At 40.7% G+C, this 20059-nt stretch overlaps 1 protein-coding gene across 10 annotated transcripts in view; it reads right to left on the reverse strand.

Moving 5' to 3' along the window:
* Chrm3 (cholinergic receptor muscarinic 3) overlaps positions 1-18951 on the reverse strand; it is a 576562-nt gene extending 557611 nt beyond the window's left edge. For all 10 annotated transcript variants that reach the window (XM_045153527.1, XM_045153528.1, XM_045153522.1 and 7 more), the window contains exon 1: positions 18709-18951. The gene's annotated coding sequence lies outside the window, so the exon portion shown is untranslated. The remainder of the gene's footprint in view (positions 1-18708) is intronic.
* Between the last annotated feature and the right edge of the window lie 1108 nt (positions 18952-20059).

The raw sequence follows: 20059 nt of genomic DNA on the forward strand, positions 1-20059 counted from the left end.
TCAAGAATGTGTCAAGTCCCATTTATTATAAAATCTTGAAAATTCATTGACAATACAGGAGTGAAAAATATGTAAATCATATTTTTAAAAATTGGGTTGCTGGGCTGGAGAGTTAGCTTAGTGGTTAAGGTGCATGTCTCCAAAGCCTAAGGACCCAGGTTCGATTCTCCAGGTCCCATGTAAGCCAGATGCACATGGTGGTACATGCATCTGGAGTTCGTCTGCAGTGGCTATAGACCCTGATATGTCCATTCTCTCACTCTCTTTTCCTCTTTTGCTCTCTCTCTCCCTCTGTCTGTCTCTAATAAATAAACAAAAATAAATTTAAAGAATCATTAAAAATTGGGTGGCCATATCTGGGCAATACTTTATCTGGATTATACTTTGGTTGAAGAAACAGGCAGACTTCCCAGTTGAAACAAAGCAAGCTGAAGGATGCCCATGTTAATGGGGCTGAAAACCCCAAGGAAAGGTGAAAGAAAAGTGAAATTGTCTTGAATTTCTTGTTTTCCCTCAGAAGAATATACTGATCTTTTCCAGTGCTCAGAAATGAAGTACTTACAGGCAACATGGCAGTGTTAAGTGGCAATGGAAATCTTTATTTAAAATATTGTATGTGCCCATGGGCACATGTGGAAATCTTTCCTCAGGAACAACAGGTGAGGCAATTTCAATCCAAGGGCCAGGTCCAGAAAGACCAGAAGACCTGAAAAGGAAAGTGGTGGGATATAGAAGCTTGGAGAGAAGGGACAACATTTGCTTCTATCAGGGCACAGAATACAGGGGCTGGACACTGAAGGGTTAAGTGCTATAAATTGGCTGCTCTCTGTCCTAGACCATAATACCCCAAAGGAAGAAGTGTCTCCTATCCCAGTAAATGACTGACTGATGCACATATTTTATGGGTTTAACATCACCTCCCAGCAGGCAAAAGTAGATACTTAGCAGACCAAAGTCATCTTAGAGAAGGTAGTGGTTTCTGACCCTCTAAGTTGCCACATTGTATGAACAGTGTAAAAAAAAAAAAATGACTGGAGAGAGAGCTCAATGAGTAAAATGTTAGCTTTGCAAGCATGAGAACCTGAGTTTGATCTTCAATACCCACTTAAAAATGTGAGGAGTGGTAGGCTGGTGAGATGGCTTAGCAATTAAGGCTCTTGTCTGCAAAGCCTAAGGACTCATGTTCAACTCTCCAGGTCCCACATAAGCCAGCTGCACAGTAACACAAAGCCAGTCATGTACATAAGGGGCACACATATCTGGAGTTCAATTGCAGAGGCTAGAGGCCCAAGTGTGCCAATTCTCTCTCTCATTTAAAAGAAAAAGGAAGTCTCAAAAAAAGGCTTGCTTCAAAAAAATGTGAGGAGTGGTATCATGTACTTGTAATCCCTACACAGTTGAGATCTCTGGCTAGCTAATCTAGCTTAATTGGTAAACTTGAAGCCAATGAGACCCTGTCTTAGAAAAGGTGAATTACATTGTTAGTGTAACACTGGAGGCTGTCCTCTGGGCCCCGATGTGCAAGCACACATACATGCATGCACATCTACCTTCACCCATGCATATGAATATGCATATACATGAGTGACCACACACATATGAACACACATACCTACATACCACACAAATGAAGAAAAGCGAATAATAATGAGAAAAATGCAAATATAGATGAGAAGAACTGTATTGAAAGGAAATATCAGAGGAAATAGCTGGAGAACTGTGGAATGTAAATTGATAAATATTGAGAAGGACCTTATAGGAGCACAGAACATTCTGTTATTTGAAACCAATTTTAAAATTAATATCAACTATCTCAATGGCATATACCAAAATGTTCTTTGAAATTATAGGAAAGAACATTTGGTATCTTCCAATACAAATTATTACCTAAATCACAGATTTTGTTTCGACAGTTATTCCCTGTTTAGTGAGTTCTTTGATGCTGACCTGAAACATCAGATACCTTTCAGAGGTCAGTAAATGAAGCTTATGGTGGTCCTGTACTATTTGACCTTAAACTTCCATACATTTCAGGAAAATATCTTCCTACTTTCAGAATACCCACTTTGAAGCCACACCTCTAAAAGAAATGCTTTCTATTTTGATTTAGAGCCCAGACAAAGGTTTTCCCACAGACATATGTGATAGGAAAATTTATCCCCAACTAAAATCCTGTGCCCTGTTGAAACAGTTCACATACATCAGATATATCAGACTGTTTGGGGTTTAGTGGCTCTTAGGTTGCTAAGAAATAGCTCTAGTGACTATCTTCTACCTAATCAACTTCAGATCAAAAGTTTCCAGTGTTTATGCATTCTTCAAACAAGATGTATTTTATCATTCTATTTCTTAAAATATTTTATCTATCTACCTATTTACTTATTTGTTTGGGAGAAGAGAGAGGCAAATGCAGGGTCAGGAGAATGGATATGCCATGGACTCCAGCCCCTGCAAATGAACTCCAGACACATGTGCCACCCTGTGCATCTAGCTTTATGTGGGTACTGGAGAACTGAACCGGGGTTCTTTAGCTTTGTAGGCAAGTGCCTTAACTGATAAGCCATCTCTCTAGCCCTATCCTTCTATTTTTAAAGCTACTTCTCAATGGCAAGAAAAGATGGTTGGTCCTCTAAATCCCCTTAAATCTGTCTTCCATGAACGTAAAGCCTGCTCTGTCTCACACTGCTCTCTCTCCTGGAAGAGGCAGCATTCTTGCAGTGACAGCTTTTCAGTAAGGATCTGATGAATACAAAAATATTTCGAGTATGTTTAGAAATATTTCAAGACAATATTTTAAAATTTAAAAATCAAGTATATAACTAACTTGTAGTTCTTTTACACTGCTCCTCTTGGCAAGGCTCTTATTAGTGAGGTTATCTACAGGAATGGAGCCAATAGAATGTGTTCTTGGACTGAACCAAGCTGCTAGAATCCTGAAAGCTAAAGGAACTAGTAGTGCAACCGTAGTTTGAGGCCAAAGACCTAAAAGCCCACAGCAAGCTCAGAATTAGACTGAAGAACAGTCTGATGTCCACTGGAAATACCAACAGCAGTCAAAGGCTCCATCAGCCAGGTGTGGTGGTACACATCTATAATTTCAGGACTTTAGCAGCTCAGGCAGGAGGATTGCAAGTTTCTGGTCAACCTGGGCTACATAACATGGCCCTGCTTCAGAAAGAAAGGAAGGAAAGAGGGAAGAAGGGAAAGAGTAAGAGGGAGAAAGAGACACACAAGAAAAAGACAAGAAGGCTGGAGAGATGGCTTAGTGGTTAAGGTTATTGCCTGCAAAGCCTTAGGATCCAGGTTCAATTCCCTAGTACCCATATCAACCAGATGAACATGGTGGCATATGTGTCTGGAGTTTGTTTATAGTGTCAAGAGGCCCTGGCATGCCTACTCTTTCTCTCTCTATCTGCTTCTCTCTCTTTTTCTTAAATAATAAAAAGAAAATATTTTAAAGAAAAGAAAAAAATCATTCATTCAGTTGACACTTCTTGAGGATATATCCTAGGCCAGACAGTATTCTGGGAACTAGATACTTAGTAATTATAAACAAAATATATTAAGTTCTGTTCTCAAAAATCTAACATTACAGTGGGTATAACAATAAATTATAAATAAGCCTAACTCAGGAGTCTATGAAGAGGATGGTGAAGAGTGGGGCTTATGCATGCTATTGAGATGACATGACCACACAATGACTTCAGAGCTAACATCTGAGGGTAGTTCTAAAGATTTAAGTGAAAAAGCAAGTTTAACAGGTTGTTAGAAAAAGATTGTTCCAAACAGAATAGCAAAATAAAATGTTCCAAGGTAGGTTGTTCTTGGTAGAGATACAAAACAGGAAAGGATTTTCTCTTATAAGGCAAGTGTTGCCTGAATCATTTATCTAGCCTGGATCTCCATCTATTCAAACCTTTCTGGTCCTTTAAAATATCTCTCTAATGAAATCCCTTAAAGGAAGAAATTCCTGGTATCTTTCCAAAATAGATTTGGCTTCTAACCTCCTGAATCCAAAGAACAACTTGGCTCAGATAGCTCCATTTTACAAGTTAACATATTTGTAGATTATAAACATACATCTAGGGTCATGATTTTTGCCACAAATTGTTAGAGCCCTTCCTAAACCTAGCTGTTTTATGACCATCTTGTCAAAGCAGCTCAGGAAGCCAAAACAGCAGCGTCTGCAATCAGCACAGGATTTCCAGAATTTTAAAGGCAGTAGGGACTATTTTGTTACAGCTGAATCTGGGTTGGCTTTGGAAAATGTGTGATAAAGCAACCTCAATATCTCAGGCTGCACAGAGAACTAGGTATTTCATTGCTGAAGTAAGGACTGGGAAGTAGGCAGCTCCTCTCACTGAGATTTTAGTTTTCAAGTTCTGTAGTGATGAATACCAAGCTGGCACCATACGGTGTCTTGACTGATACAGCTGTGGTTTAGACTTCACTGTCTTTAAATTCCTATAACTATGTACAAAGATTCAGGGACAGCATCTGGCTGAAATGTATATTCCTCACAGGTCTGTAAAAGTAGCCTACTCCTTCCTCCATTTGAAAATACCATAGTACCTTTTTTGAGGTCAACAAAAAGTGAAATAACATTCAGAATCTACTAACATGAGAAACCCATGTAATTTTCAAAGGGGCTTAGATTCAATTTATATGGCCCTCTACCACAAAAGAAACCAAGTAGGAAAACTGTAAACCAAATACTAGAAAATACAAGGGTCCTACTTAACATACGGAGTCCGTGGAACAGGACACACCTTCCAGGTGGTCTCTCACTAACGTGAAACTTACATGTACCAATATTAAGTGGCTCATTCTGAACCTTTAAAAGCAACCTTTTTGTTGGACAAACAAATGCAGATGTCTGCCATCTAGTGGTAATGATCAGTATCGACAGTCTTTTTCTAGAAAAATCTGTATGTATAAATTATTTATTTTTTTTCTGAAGAAAAAAATTAATCTAAGCAGCATATTTAAGAGGTATGTGTGTAGGGGTTAGCAAGAGCTTGGAAAGGTCTAAGTGATCTTATTGCTCTAATGCACCCATGTCTACTCTGGTCCTGACACTAAATAAAGCAGGACTGTTTAGAAATCCCTTGGGAATACTAGAGTACATCCAGTGTGTTTTCATATGGACACAAATCCAAAAAGGCAGAATTTGCTATATTCATTCATCTTGTCATCTCTAGCACTTAGAATGCTATGTGACATAATCCAGAGCCTTAATAAAGTTAATGAACCAACAAATGGCCATGAGAAACTCTGGAAATAGACCAGACTGGATTACCTGTCTCCAGGTTTTCAGGGTCTTTGATTCCTCTAACATTCCTAAAAAATTCTAAGGACAGGATAATTTCTAATTTTGATGAAAGTTAATATACTACTTTAAATTAGTGAAAAAGTAATAGTTGTATATGATTATGGAAAAGTGTTTTCATGTATAGGCCTTTATATAAAATTTCTTATAACAGATGGGAAAACTCAAACTGTGTCTATCATTTTAGATTATTCATGTTAATCAAGCTATTGGCCATTAGGAAACAGTTCCATATCATTTTATCATTGTCTTCTTTCTTGAGAGAGAGAGAGAGAGAGAGAGAGAGAGAGAGAGAGAGAGAGAGGGAGGGAGGGAGAGAGAGAATTGGTGTGCCAGGGCCTCAGCCACTATAATTGAACTCCAGATGCTTGTGCTACCCAGTGGGCTTGTGGGACCATGCGCTTGCCTCACCATTGTGTATCTGGCTAAAGTGGGATCTGCAGAGCAGAATGTGGGTCCTTAGACTTCATAGGAAAGTGCCTTAACCAGTAAGCCATCTCTTCAGCCCCACTGTTTTCTTTTTTTGACATCCACGTATTCATATCAAGAATACAAATGGAATACTTATTCAAAAATATGACCCTTGCAGGGTGTAATAGCACATGCCTTTAATTCCAGCACTTGGGAGGCAAAGTAGGGGGATTACCATTAGTTTGAGGCCATCATGACACTACATAGTGAATTCCAGGTCAGCCTGGGCCAGAGTGAGACCCTACCTCTTAAAACATATATATATATATATATATATGTGTGTGTGTGTGTGTGTGTGTGTGTGTGTGTGTGTATGCATGTGTATATATGTATATGTGCATATATATACATGTATATATATATTATGTATGTATGTGTATATATATGTGTGTATATATGCATATGTATATATGTATATGTGTATATATATACATGTATATATATGTATATGTGTATATATATGTATGTATGTATGTGTGTGTGTGTATATATATATATGACATATGACCCTTAAATATAGAATCATAACATGGAAGGATACAATCACTTTAGGAGAGGATATAGATGCTGGTTTGTATGAGGACCTAAATTCAATCCCTAGTATCTCCCACAAATGTTTTCTATTTATGATAAATAAAACTTAAGAAGTGTCTATATTTAAGATAATTTCTCTTTTATAATGTTTTCTGCACATTGTCACCATAATTTTCAAACATACATGTTTAGATACACTAGATACATGCTATGAAATTTCAACTTAATGCTACATCTAATATGTGTCATTGCTTGACTATACCTAAGTTCCAGTGAAAAATAGCATTTAACCTTCAAAAGCCTGGGAAACATCCAAAATTGAGTGACTCATTTGCTGGAGTGAACAGCCTAGGATATTGTACCCTTTGTTAATCTAGCTATGAATCTACTCATGATAAAATATAAAATATTTCTCCCTCTTCAAATTGTGGGACTTAAAACATAGCATATGGAAATATGATGCTAGACATTTAGAATGCAGATGGTAAGACCATGTCCTTGTGGTAATTCATCTCCTTTGGTTTTAACCCCCAAGTCTGCAAATATCCTAGATGAATCTAGTACCTACAGAAACTTGGAGTACAGTTTTAGAAACATTATCTAAAACTGATACAGTGAAAACTTTTTCACTGGTTACTAAGAACCTTCAAGATAGCCATGTGTGAAAGCTTTTAACCAAAAAATCACTACTTGAAAAACATTAGCCATTGGAATCAGTTGGTGAAATGAGTCATTTTGGGGCATTCTATCAGAAGAGCTGTACCTTGCAAAGGTAAGGATTTACAGTGAAAACTCTCTACATAGACCACACTCTAGGTGAAACTTTGGCTCTCAGCTGGAGAAATTCTGTATATCAATGCAAACTGCTTCCTAATAAATTAATTATTTTGCATATACCAAGAGACATGAGAAGTAGTTAACTTTCAGATTTATCCTCTTCTCTGAATGGAAGAGTAACAGGAACTCACTCAATGCTTATTATGTGTCAGGTATTGTATTAGGCTCTTGGCTATCTCAGTGAATAAGTCATCCATCTCTGCCTTCACAGGGACCTAAGGAAGCATTCACTTCAGTGGGTTTCAACAAGATGCATGGTCTTGAGTATGGACAAATTATCAAGTTCTAAAAGAAAAGACTATTAGTTACATAATTTACCCTAGTGCAAACTAGTACACAAATGCGAAAATAGATGTGAGAACAATACATTAATGGATATGGCCACTGGAAAGTGTGTGTGTGTGTGTGTGTGTGTGTGTGTTTGAAGAATGCTACTTCTTAATGCTTATACAACTATTACTATAGCCAAGCTGGAGATAGCAAATTTCAGGAAGTCTGGAAACCAAGTGGCCGAAGAATGGAGACACATTCAAAATAAATCAAGGTGGCTGAGATGATTATAATTTCCTTGCATAGGAGGGAAGTGGATTGGATTGAAAGTTATAATATATGAATTTTGTTTTGTTTTGTTTTTTGGGAGAGGATATAGATGCTGGTCCAGGCTGACCTGGAATTAACTATGTAGCCTCAGGGTAGCCTCAGGGTGGCCTCCAACTCATGGTGATCCTCCTACCTCTGCCTCTTAAGTGTGCCATCACACCCAGTCAATATATGAATTTTGTGTTTGTTTTTCAAGGTAGGGTCTCACTCTCACTCAGGCTAACCTGGAATTCACTTTGTAGTCTCAGGGTAGCCTTACAGTGATCCTTTTACCTCTGCCTCCCTAGTTCTGGGATTAAAGGCATATGCCACCACACCTGGCTCAATAATAGATGAATTTGATCTCAGTGTAGAATAAGTAAAATCCAGAAACAGGGAAACTAGTCAGATGCTATTGGTGATGGGAAAGTTCTGTATCAAAGGCAGGCAGTATGAAACTAAGTGTTAAGCAAAAAAGGCATATAGGAAATAAAAATTCAAAAGGAATCAAGTTTCAATTTCTTGGAATTTTGTGATGAAATCAATTGATAGCTGAAAAATAGGAGGAATAGTTGGGAGGGATGCAATGATTTTAAATGTACAAATGTACATAAGAAATCTTTTATTTGCAGTCTATAAAAATGTAACAGAGGGCCAGCAATGGGAGTCCAACTTAAGAGTTAAGACTAGAAATCAGCATGTCCTGATCAATGGATGACATCTATAGAGCTGAGATAACCAGAAGAGTGAGAAAACAGGACAGTTGGTCCTAGCATGTGAGTTAGCATCAAAACATGCTGCATCCTAGATGTGGAGTTAGAAAGCTTATTAATTTTGTGACTTTGATTATAGCTTTCAAGCTATTAGCAACCCATTCTCCTCAAACATCTGATAAGAAATCCAAAATAAATAACTTCAAGGGTCATTTTGAAGCTTCAAGCAGGATCTAGGTTTAAAGTGAAGGAAGAGGGGCTGAAGAGGTGGGGTGAAAAGAGCAGGCAGAAGGTTGAGGAAGGTATACAGAGTTAGTATGATGCCCTGAAAAAAAATAGGGAAAGTCAAAGCAGGGAAATGAATGCATATGCTCATTACAGAGGCATTAGATGTAATGATGTGGGTGTGGAGTTTCAACTTTGGTGACAAGTATGCAAAGACATGCCTAAAAACAATAGGTCCCAAAGAAAGAATAAGACCATTATATTTCAATCTATTGGAAAGAAAATGGAAGACAGAAAAGGGAATCAGAGGGAAAAGAAGTTAGGAGCTCAAAGAAAAATCAGCTGAAACAGTCCATATTCAAAAGGAAATGTCTTTTAGGGAGGAAAGTATATAAAATGCAAGTGGTAGGTGAGGGATATGAGGTTTTGTTTTTTTTTAATGAAAGTGCTACTAGGAACACATTTCATTTCATGATAATGCTGAGGCATGTCCATGGACAACCACATCTGGTATGAACTTCTGACCCGCACACTATCTTCTCTCTTTAACCTGGCATGACTTCATGTCCTTAGAATCTCAACTATGATTTGACCAGAGATAGACCTGTCTTGAAAGCTAGAGATATATTTGAAACCCGCCCAGAATCTACATCATGATTTTTTCATCAACCTTGGCTTCTAGTGATTCATTCTTTAATCTGGCTCCTTGATTCTGATGTAAAGGACATGTATAAACATATTACATGTATGTGCACTATTACAAATGTGTGCAAAGACAAGATAGTTAAACATAGGTTCACTAATCTATGAGATTCTTAGTTATGTAAACTGGGGAAATTTGTTAAGTATAATAAGCTTTGATTTCCTTATCTATGCCTAGATTTCATTTTGTTTTGTTTATTTGACACACACACACAGAGAAGCAGGGAGAGAGAGTGAGAGAATGGGCACACCAGGACCTTCAGCCACTGTAAACGAACTCCAGAGCGTGTGCTACCTTGTGCATCTGGCTTAGATGATTCTGAAAAAGTGAACCTGGGTCCTTTGGCTTCACAGAAAATTGATTTAACTACTAAGCCATCTCTCCATCCCCCTTATCTATTTCTACCCAGACCACATCTAATTATCATCTATCTCTATCTCTATCTCTGTACTTCTTTTTTTTCAATGTCTTATTTTTATTTATTTATTTATTTGACAGACAAAGAGGGAGAGAGAATGGGCACACCAGGGCCTCCAGCTGAACTCCAGATGTGTGCGCCCCTTATGTATCTGGCTAATGTGGGTCCTGGGGAATCGAACCCGGGTCCTTTGGCTTTGCAGGCCAATGACTTAAACGCTAAGCCATCCCTCCATCTACAATTTCTGTTAGAGAGGTAATATTGAGTGTATGGCACTATCATAAAAACACACACAGACCAATGGGGTAAAATAGAGATCTCAGGGGGTTGAGGGATAGCTTGGTAGTTAAGGTATTTGTTTCTGAAGCCTAAGGACCCAGGTTCGATTCCCCAGTGTCCAAGTAAGCCATATCTACAAGGTAGTGTTCATTTGCAGTGGATTTTGCATCTAGAGCTCATGTGTAGTGGCTAGAGGCCCTGGTGTGCCCATGTGACTGTATGCCATATTTCAGTTCTATGTTACCCTGGACCAATGCAAAATGGAAACAAAAATGACTTATTTTTTTTCAGATAATAGATTTTATTATTCAAAAAGAAGTTCAATTTCTCATGGGATGAAGTTCTAAGAGAAATACATAATATCATAAGGAAGAGATGTTAACTAAACCAAAGAGTTAAATATTTAAGAATTTCGAGAAGATGTACAAATATTCTGTGTATGACTTTGCACACTGCAGTCCAAAGTCATATCTTTCATTCTTCATTTGCATTTCTTTTTCTTAAGACACAGCCAGTTTTGCTGACATCTTTAGGTTCTATAAACATATACATCCAAGAAGATGATCTTTTAGAGTTTTCACAAAAAAATCCAGGCTTTCTTGAGTTGACATCCTACACGTCCTAGGCTGGTCATGAATTTCTGGGCTCATGTGATCATCTTGATGCAGCCTACTGAGCAGGTGGGGCTGCAGGTGTGTGCACTGCACCTAGAGTTAATTTTTTTGATATCACTAACATTTACTCATCTTTACTAAGAATTTTCATACCAAAAAGAGTAAGAAATCAAAAGGAAAAAAGGATTATCCTGCCAAAATTGTCAAGATCTCTAAGAACTTTCTTTGCAAGAAATGACTTGCATGCTCACCTTGAATTTTAACACATAGTTAATATCCTTCAGTTTTTGTTTCTCACTGACTCTCACTAAATAGTAGACTTTTGTTAAATATGTTAAAAGCTTGGTAAATACTTAATTTTTCTGTAGTTTAGGTTTCTAATCATTTGTGAAACTAAAAGTAACATATATATGGCAGGAGACCCTGACACACTCAAATTCTCTCTCTCTTTCTCTCTCCCTCATTCTCTGCTCTTAAATAAATAAATAAATAATAAAAAAGAATAGACTTAGAAGACTGGGGATGGAGTTAGGTTGATACCTGCTGTTCAGTATGCACAACGCTTTGATTTCAATTCCCAGCACCACATAAACCCAGTGTGGGATTACACACCTGTAATCCTAGCACTCTAGAGGTGAAGGCAAGAGGATCAGAAGCTCTAAAGCATCCTCAGTTACATAATGAATTTGAGGCTAGACTGGACTACATAAGACCTGGTCTCAAAAAAGTTAAAAAATAAATAAAATAAGAGACTGGACTTTGAAATTTGGAAGTGGCATAGATCAGGCTGAATTAACTCTAACTCTAAAGGCTTTTTCACAAAAGAAAATTCAGAAGTGTTCTCTTCTTCATTCTCAGAATGATTGGGAAGGTGAACAAGTACAGAGAGTACAAATCAGAATTTGCCTCAGTGCAGGAAGAATCTGCCTCTCATTGCTCTTGAAAACTGGAATGAGGTACTTTGTGGACATTAGTTTCTCACTGCATGCAGGTAGCACAGATAGACTGGTAAAGTACTAGGTACTCATCTACAATGCCTCAAGTGGTCTGGGTGGTGGTACCCTAAAAATCTGCTATCCCCTCTACCCAGGAGTTGTGATTACCTTATAGGACACAAGATATTCTGAAGGTAAGGATCTTTGGAGGGAAGCTTTCTTGCAATCATATGTCTACTTATAGGAGCGACACACACACCAGAAAAAGACACACTGAAAGAAAAGGAGCCTTTGTCACCACATAGGCAGAGGTCAGAGTGAGGTGCTCATAAGTGAGAATACCCAGATGATAGTCACCCAAAGCTGGTGTGAAGCCAGGAGGGATTTGATCTTCTCTTTTATAGCCTGTGTAAGGACTACAGTCCTGTTGGCACTTTAATTAAAGGCTAGGCTAAGAGAGAATACAGTCCTGTTGTTTCAAGGCATGTTATTACACACCTACTGTGTAACTAATATCTAACATCCCCCTTCCACCTCTGGGACAGATTAATATGATCTCACTTTATATTTATTGTATGTTCTTGGAAGGAAGGTCTCTTCACCCACCCTGTCCATATAACCAAAACAGAATGCCCATCATGGCTGACACATCAGAGGCTTTGACATGAAAGTTACAATAGAAATTTATACCCATGTGCATAAGCAGTAAACATAGGTTGGAAAGAAGTAACTAATTGACGGATATCAATAATGAATATATAAAAAATAATGTTAAGTAAAAGAAGTAGATAGGTGATGTGTAGATCTATAATAGATATCAAGGATAGATATTAGATATTAATGATAGAGGTAGAAGATATATTGATATATAGATGGATAGCCAATAGGAATGTAGATAAATTTACTCATTTTATCCAAGCAAGTATTTATGGAAAAAAAAATACACACACACACACACACACACACACACACACATATGTATATATGCAGTCATGAAATTAACTCTGGAGAAAATCAGCAATACTATTTATGTGTTATCCTTTGAGAGTCAAATGTAGTATGAAAGAAAGTCTTACCAAAATGCAAAGGAGGCAAGCATAGCTTGTAGTTACTCAGCCATCTAGGTTTTCATTTTCTGATTATCTAATGATTTATGTAATCAAAAATAATTTATCATGGTGATATCTGTACTTGGGGAAAGCTAGAAAGGGTTGGTGATGCTGAGTGATGAGAGAGATTTGTGGGGAGAAAAATAAGGATAGACACTACATGAAGAAATATCAAAGCCTTCCCATTTATCCTTCAGCATTGTTCACACAAGATATTGCATGTAACATACTTTATCACATGTGAAAAATCACAGGCAAAAAGGACAAGACACCATCTAAGGGCACCAGGTTGAGGGATTGCCACATAACAAGTGGTATTTTTAGACTGCTTTACACTAATAAAATGGAGCATCAAAAAAGCGATTCTATTCAACAACATTTTTCAGTGAACACACACATATATACATATCAATCAATACCATTGTTGATTTGAAGCAAGGAGTCCAATAGGACTTGGAATGCCTATCAGTTGTCAATTGGTGAGATACCACTGGAAGAGGGTCCATTGGAGGTGGACACTAGCTTGATGAAAATTCAAACAGCTGCAGGCAAGAACCCACCCATGATAAGCAGTAACAGGTTTCTGTCTTGTCTGGCTCCATAGGAAGGAGTGGACTCCAAAATTGGCGAATTATTCTAATCTCACAGCCACAGCTTCCTGTGATAAATGAAAGCACTCTATAGAAGGGTATTAGAAATATCACAACCAAAAAATAAGGTCCCTTCCTTAGGTATGAAGTGTTCCCTTCTCTATGGAGACCTCCTCTGAAGCAGGATGAAAATATTTTGTGTTGCTGTCCTCATCAGCATTGTATGTGATCCTCAGCAGTTGGAGGACATCTGGCCAGAGCCAGGCAGCTGGTGCTGGCAGTACTTCCTGTGGTAGAGGTGACTGAAGGTAGAATATGTCATGGCTCAGCTGGTGTGCCAGATTTCAAGGTGCGGACAGGAAACAGGCTAAAGCTGGGCTAGAACAAATGACCTAATGAAGGATAATTCAGTAGTAGATAGTCAGCAACTCAAATTACAGTGGCCAGGAGGGGTGTATAAGCCTGAGATTTGATCTTGCCAACAATGACAGACAAGGAGATTTATTTGTCAGGTGAACTTAGCAGTGCAAGTCTTCAAGAAGGACTGATTGATGCACTTTCAGGAGTGTGGGTGTGCCTTAGACTCAGGGATTTGTCCACAATGGGGTTGAATCAGAGACTGAGAATAACAGAATGGCGTCTGCTCCTGGAGAGAAGTTCTTGGCAAGAACAGAACTGACTGTCAAGGTCATTGCTAACATTTTTCTTTTCCAGGCAAAGCACTAAGCTTTTTTTTTTTTTTTTTCTTTTTACTGAACATGTGAACTGAAAGCACAAGAAAAACCTCGCCCTCTGAAATGGCAAAGTTGACAAGAGGTCAGAGAAACAGGGCTCTGGGACCCCAAGGAACTTCTGCAGTTAGTGAGGGTTAGAATAAACCAGTCAGGCTAGTTCCTTTTGTGGTCTCTACTGGCTAAGAACATGGAAGCATGACTAGGCCTTGGAGTTCCATACAGAGCAGGAGGGGACAGAAGGAAGTCAAAGTTCACCATGCATCTGTCAGCTTCTGCATGTCTGATTGTATGTTGTCCAGCCACTGGTTTTCACAAAGAATTCATATTCAGGTTGGCATGGGAATGAGCTGGCATAATTAGGGAGAAGATAACAATAACTCAGCATGTTCCTTCTTTAGACTGCTGTCATGGCCAGTGGTCCCTCAGTTTGCATCAGTGTGGCAGATTAAACCTGAAGCTTCCACAGAGATGAGCTAAGATGATGCCTGTCTGCTTAGAGGACTCAGGTCTCAGGAGGGTGAGGAAAAGAAGTTCCAACAGGTGGAAGAATTCAAATTGCCAGCTTGCAAGGGATAGGCAGGCAGAAATGAAAGAGTTTTCAAGATTCCTGGACCAAAGGCACCTATTGTGGCAAAAGGCTGAGCTATCAGGGCACCCCCACAATGGTGCTATGCACTTCCTATTTGGGAGTACTGTAGAGGGTCTGGATTCCACTTGTGTGCTATTTCCTAGTGCTTCCAAGTTTGTTCTAAAGATCTTTCTATATGGGTTCCATCCTCTCAGCACTCTGCAGTGTTGGTGAGGTAACTACTATCATCTCCATGTACACACTGTGGAAGGAAACCCTTGAGGAGATGTTGGAATGTGAAATGGTCTGGCAGGAAGGTGGTAGAACCTCTGGGATGTCAGACCTTGCTGTAGGAGTTTGTTGACTATGCGCAGGACTTGAGGTTCTGTAGCCTGGCCCTCTTTCCTGTTTTATCCCTGTTCCTGACTGGATGCAAAGTACAGCCAGGGGGTCTTCTATTCCTGCTGCCCCCATGTCTTCCCTGTTGTATTGGAATGTATCCTCTGGAACCATAAACTGAAATAAACCCTTCCTGCTTCTTGTCAAGTGTTTGGTCACAGCAACAAGTAATTAACTAATCCAGGAGGGCATACTGTTTTCATATGAACCACATGTTGCAATTCTATGTTTTTAACAACTTGACTGCAACCGAGCTCCATGTGTTTCTTGGTGATCGTGTTAATGCAGGCCTGTAACCAGGAAATTAGCCATGTAAGCAGCCTTCCAGGACCAAGCTCACTCATGAGAAACACCTCACAGGCTATCTGAGTGATCTATGGGAGACTAGCACTGAATGACTGACTGGGGATCAATAGTCAGTTTTGCAGTGAATCTGAGGCCAGGGCAGCTTCCCTAACAAAGAGCAGAGCCTTTCAGACACCAGAAACTAACTTCCAACTTGATTGGCTTTGTCTCATGTCAGGTGCATTATGCAACATCAAAACTTTCCTTTCGGCTTAAGAGTTGATCTCAAAGTTCTATAAGGCTAAGAACAAAGAAAGGACTCCCACCAGACTAAAATAATGTTCTAGATGAACAGCCTGATAGAACACTTCACAGACACCAGAGTTTGGGAAATGTGGCACACACTGCATTCAACAACGAAGAACCAGACATATTTACTGATGCTGATTCATTTAAAGCATAAAAATAGCAAAGAGATTTGATTAACTTTTATCTTCTGTAAATATTCTTCTGTAAGGAATATACATTTTAAATTCAGCAATATACTGCAAAAAAATATTTCCAGGTACATATTCTTCAAAACCACACTGAGAAGAGAATGGTATTAGTCATCATATATCATTATATAAAAATTATGTTCCATACATGAAGGGTGCTGTATTTGCATGCAGAGCAGAGTCCACACCTGTATAAGATTTATATCCATTCATCTCTATTCTGTACGGCCACCACAGCTGGTCTCAATGTCAATTTCCCTAAACTGCAGACCAGACCCAGTCTCTGCACAGTTATACTGAAGCTGCCCAGGCTATTAGAAGCAAGCAGCTAAATCGGCCAGTGCTAACAGTGTTTATAAAGTAGGAACACTATGTCGGCTCCAGGAGTGAGATCATATTTTAGGTAAAAATCTGTACAATAATGATTACTTTAAAATGGACAAACACATAAAAACTGCTTTGAATCTCATCATTTAACTTTCTACTCAGTTTATTAATATGGATCCAAGAAATCCTAACACGGCCTTTTTTTTTTTTTTTTTTCCTCCAGGCACACTTTCAACAGGTTGCCTGCAATTAATTCAAAACTAAACTACGATTACAAGGGGCTCATATTCTCACATACTCTGGCTTAAAATAACAAAAGATTTTCTTTTTGTAAAATAAAAAAGAACCATTTGTCTTTACGAGAAAAAAATGAACAGGTGCACCGTAAAGATTGATTATACATGCTTCACTAAACTTCATGAATACTTTCAAAGTGATACTGTATTCGCCCAGGGAGAAAGGTAGTGTAATGAGTAGTTACAGATTCTCTAAACCTTAAAAGTTTCCTAAGTCAGTTTTAGTAAGCATTGGAGATACAACTACTCTTAATCCTTGTTCTTTATCTAAATCTGAAGCAATACTACATGCCTCCTTCTCAACGAGTTACACCCCCTTCACAAGAATTTTCCATGTCAAAGCTTTGAAATATTTTTCAGTCTACTTTTTATCTCAGCTTCTTAAATGATCAAATCCTTTTGGATAACTATCTGTTATTCTACAAAACGTTTCTTGTCACTCTTGTTTCCCTGGGTAATGCCACCTCAAAGCACCCTCCCAGCCTACAGAAACAGTCTAGCACGAGAACAGCAATGGAATTGTTTTTTAATCAGTAATTGAAGCTGAAGTTTATTTCCATATGGAACTACTGCGGAAATCGTATCCCTTCTAGCTCAACAATAGCTAAATTGCATATTAAGCTAATTGATAAAACCATGTAAACAAATCTAAGGACAAGATTATTCCATGGTTGAAGTGTGATGCAGCTACATTGCTGTGGCCTGTGGCAACACTCAATGAAGAGAGGAGCATGGTCCATGCATGTGTGTACCCAGCAATACAAGCTCTTCCTAACAACCTAACAGTAGTTAAACACGAAGACCTCGTTTTTAATCTGCTTCCATTGCACTTAAACACGAAGACCTCGTTTTTAATCTGCTTCCATTGCACTCCTGCCTGTAAGTGTGTATTTGTTCCAGTCTCTGCTTTCTCCTTTTTAAATGTAGATGTTTGTGCAGGCTTTCTCAAGCAAATCCAGGCATTGTTTTAAACACAGGAAGTAGTGATGAATGGTCTGTGCAGTATAAATGCTTTCATAATCTAAAAGCATTTGGACTGAATTATAATTATCAGACAGGCTTTAAGATTTTTTTTTTTTTTCAGGAAAAGGAAGAGGGCCCAAAATGGGGAAAGGGTGGTTAAGTCATCTATCTTGGAACTCAGAGGCCAAGACAGAAAAGAAGATCCGTGCAAAGTATCTAGTGACAATAATGATTGTCCCGAACTGCCCAGTTGCTCCACTGAACACATTTGCCTCCCAAGGAGTCACCCTTTCAAAACACTGCCAACAGGATCAGCGGGGTGGGGTGGGTGGGGGCTGGACGGAAGCTTGCAGACTTCGGATAGGTTCAAATAACACTGGCTGGCTGACTTGAAACATGCCCATATGGGCGCGTGCCCCAAAGCCTTCCCTTTGCACTTCCAGCCTGCTTGTGAGCTAGTCGCATACATATCTCCGCACCCTGAGCAGGATCCCAATTCCGACACTCACACCAACTAGCGGGCAAGTGAATTTTCTACTTGGGTCAAGCGTCCCCTAAACTGCAGACATTTTTTAAAAAACACATAGAAATGCACACTACCCTAAGGAATCTGTGACATGAGTGGGTTCTTTCGGGAGAGGAGAGCCCGGGCAGATCAGTGGCCGCTGCCCAGCTAGTGTAAACACTCCCTGGGTATGTAGAAACTCACACCCCGGCTACATACCTTCTCCCGCGTTAACTGGAAGCGCAAGAATCGCCTCTTGGCAGTCAGGTTGTGTGTATGTGTGTGTGGGGGGGGGGGGGAGGTGTCTCTGTTGTAGTTCGTTTAAAAGGGGAGGGGGGGCTACACCTGGCACATCACACGCGCGCGTACACAACAGCACACCAGGCAGTGGCTCTGGCTCGACCCTTCGCGTTCGGATCTGGCGTTGAAGAGAGCAAAATCCGAAGGGAAACAGAGCTGCGTGAAGCAATCCAGGCTTTTTTCGGGCCACCGCTCGCCAGGTTCTCTGCCTTCCCCAGGCGCTTGGTGCCACCTCGGCATTCCCACCCTCTGTTCTGGCGCCACAACCCCGCATCCGATTGCCACCACGAGATCCCATCCACCCCAGCCCTAATCCACAGAACAACCTTCCTTCTCCCTCCCCAGCCCTTTCTTCCAACTCCACCAGCAAACACATTTCCTTCCCGCACCGAAAACTTTTTCCTCCTTTGGCCACAAGATAAGGCAATAAACCGGGTCAGCCGGTACCGCCACCCGCTTTGCCCAGCGCGGATGGCGTCCACCACCGCGCGTCCTTACCTGGCAGCTGCGCTCCAGGTGGCGGTCCCACGCTGGTCCTCTGCGCCACCGAGCCCCCAGAGCTTCGGGTGCGGTCTACCTAATCTCGATCTCGGGGCACAGTCCCCGGAGCGACAGTGTTCAGGATCGTGCGTCCCTGCCTGGAGCTGTCCTACGATGCATCGTCTATCTTCCTCCCAGGAAGCGCCTTAGCGGCCCGGCGGGCCGACCGCGAGTTCGGGGATCCGGGCTGGCACCGACGAGTCCCGGGGTGTGCGCTCGGGTCCGAGCGCGCTCCGCCCGCGGGCAGCTGCACCGCGCGTCACATGCCGCCTCCGGGCAGAGGCAGCCGCACCTGCCCCAGCGACAGCGCTGGGGATCCGCGATCCACCCCCGCGCCCTGGGCTCCCCTGCCTACCCTGGCCCTCTGCGTTTACGCCTGGTTTCTTTCTGCCTTTCTTCGCCTGCTCTTACTTTTTTTTTCCCTTCCTCGATCTTTCTTCTTTATCTGGTATTCCTGTTCTCCAAAAGGAGAAAGAAGGCGCTCCAAGTGGGAGGAGAGCTGTCCCTCCCCACGAACTCTTCCTCTGCCTGGTGGTGGCGGTCTAGGCTACTGCTGGCCTTCTCCTGCCTTCCCTCCTCCTCCTCTTCCTCCCTCCAGCAAGGTTCTGCCTGGTGAAGACCCGAACCTGCCCGGTTTCTGAGCATGCCCAGTTGGCCTGCTGGCGCCTCGCTCGGCTCGGCGAGCGGCGGCTCCTCTGAGTTCTGCCGGCGGGGGACTAGGATAGCAGGCTGCAGCCCGGGTCCTGGGTTCTCTCGGTGGGACCGCGGAGGCCCGGCTCGCGGGAGAGCAGAGTGCCTGTCCCACCCAGAGAATGGCCTGCTCCCAGACTGCTCCCCGGGGCACTTAGTCAGTTTCGTGCTCCTGGAGAAATTTATTTCCGTGGGTTGTCCAGAAAGGTAGAAGTTGGGTGCAACTTAAGAAGAAATGAACCTCACTTTAGTGAAAATAAGCGACTCTAGGGATCAGTCGAGGGCACATACTTTTTATTTATCTATTTTTTAACGCAGAGCAAAGCTTTTTTCTCCCTAGAAGTTTACATCTTAGGAAAAATAAGCTAAGTACATATAAATAAGTCACAGGCATGCCATGTGAGTACAGATGGACACACACGAACATTAGTACAAACTTTAAAAATATCAGAAAAATAAAGTGTTTTACTAGACCTCCCCCCCTTTTTTTAAAAAAAAATTTTGTTCATTTTTATTTATTTGAGAGTAACAGAGAAAGAGGTAGATAGATAGAGAAAATGGACACGCCAGGGCTTCCAGCCACTGCAGACGAACTCCAGATGCATACGCCCCCTTGTGC

This window comes from Jaculus jaculus, chromosome 6, assembly GCF_020740685.1.
Source record: "Jaculus jaculus isolate mJacJac1 chromosome 6, mJacJac1.mat.Y.cur, whole genome shotgun sequence".
NCBI lineage: Eukaryota > Metazoa > Chordata > Mammalia > Rodentia > Dipodidae > Jaculus > Jaculus jaculus.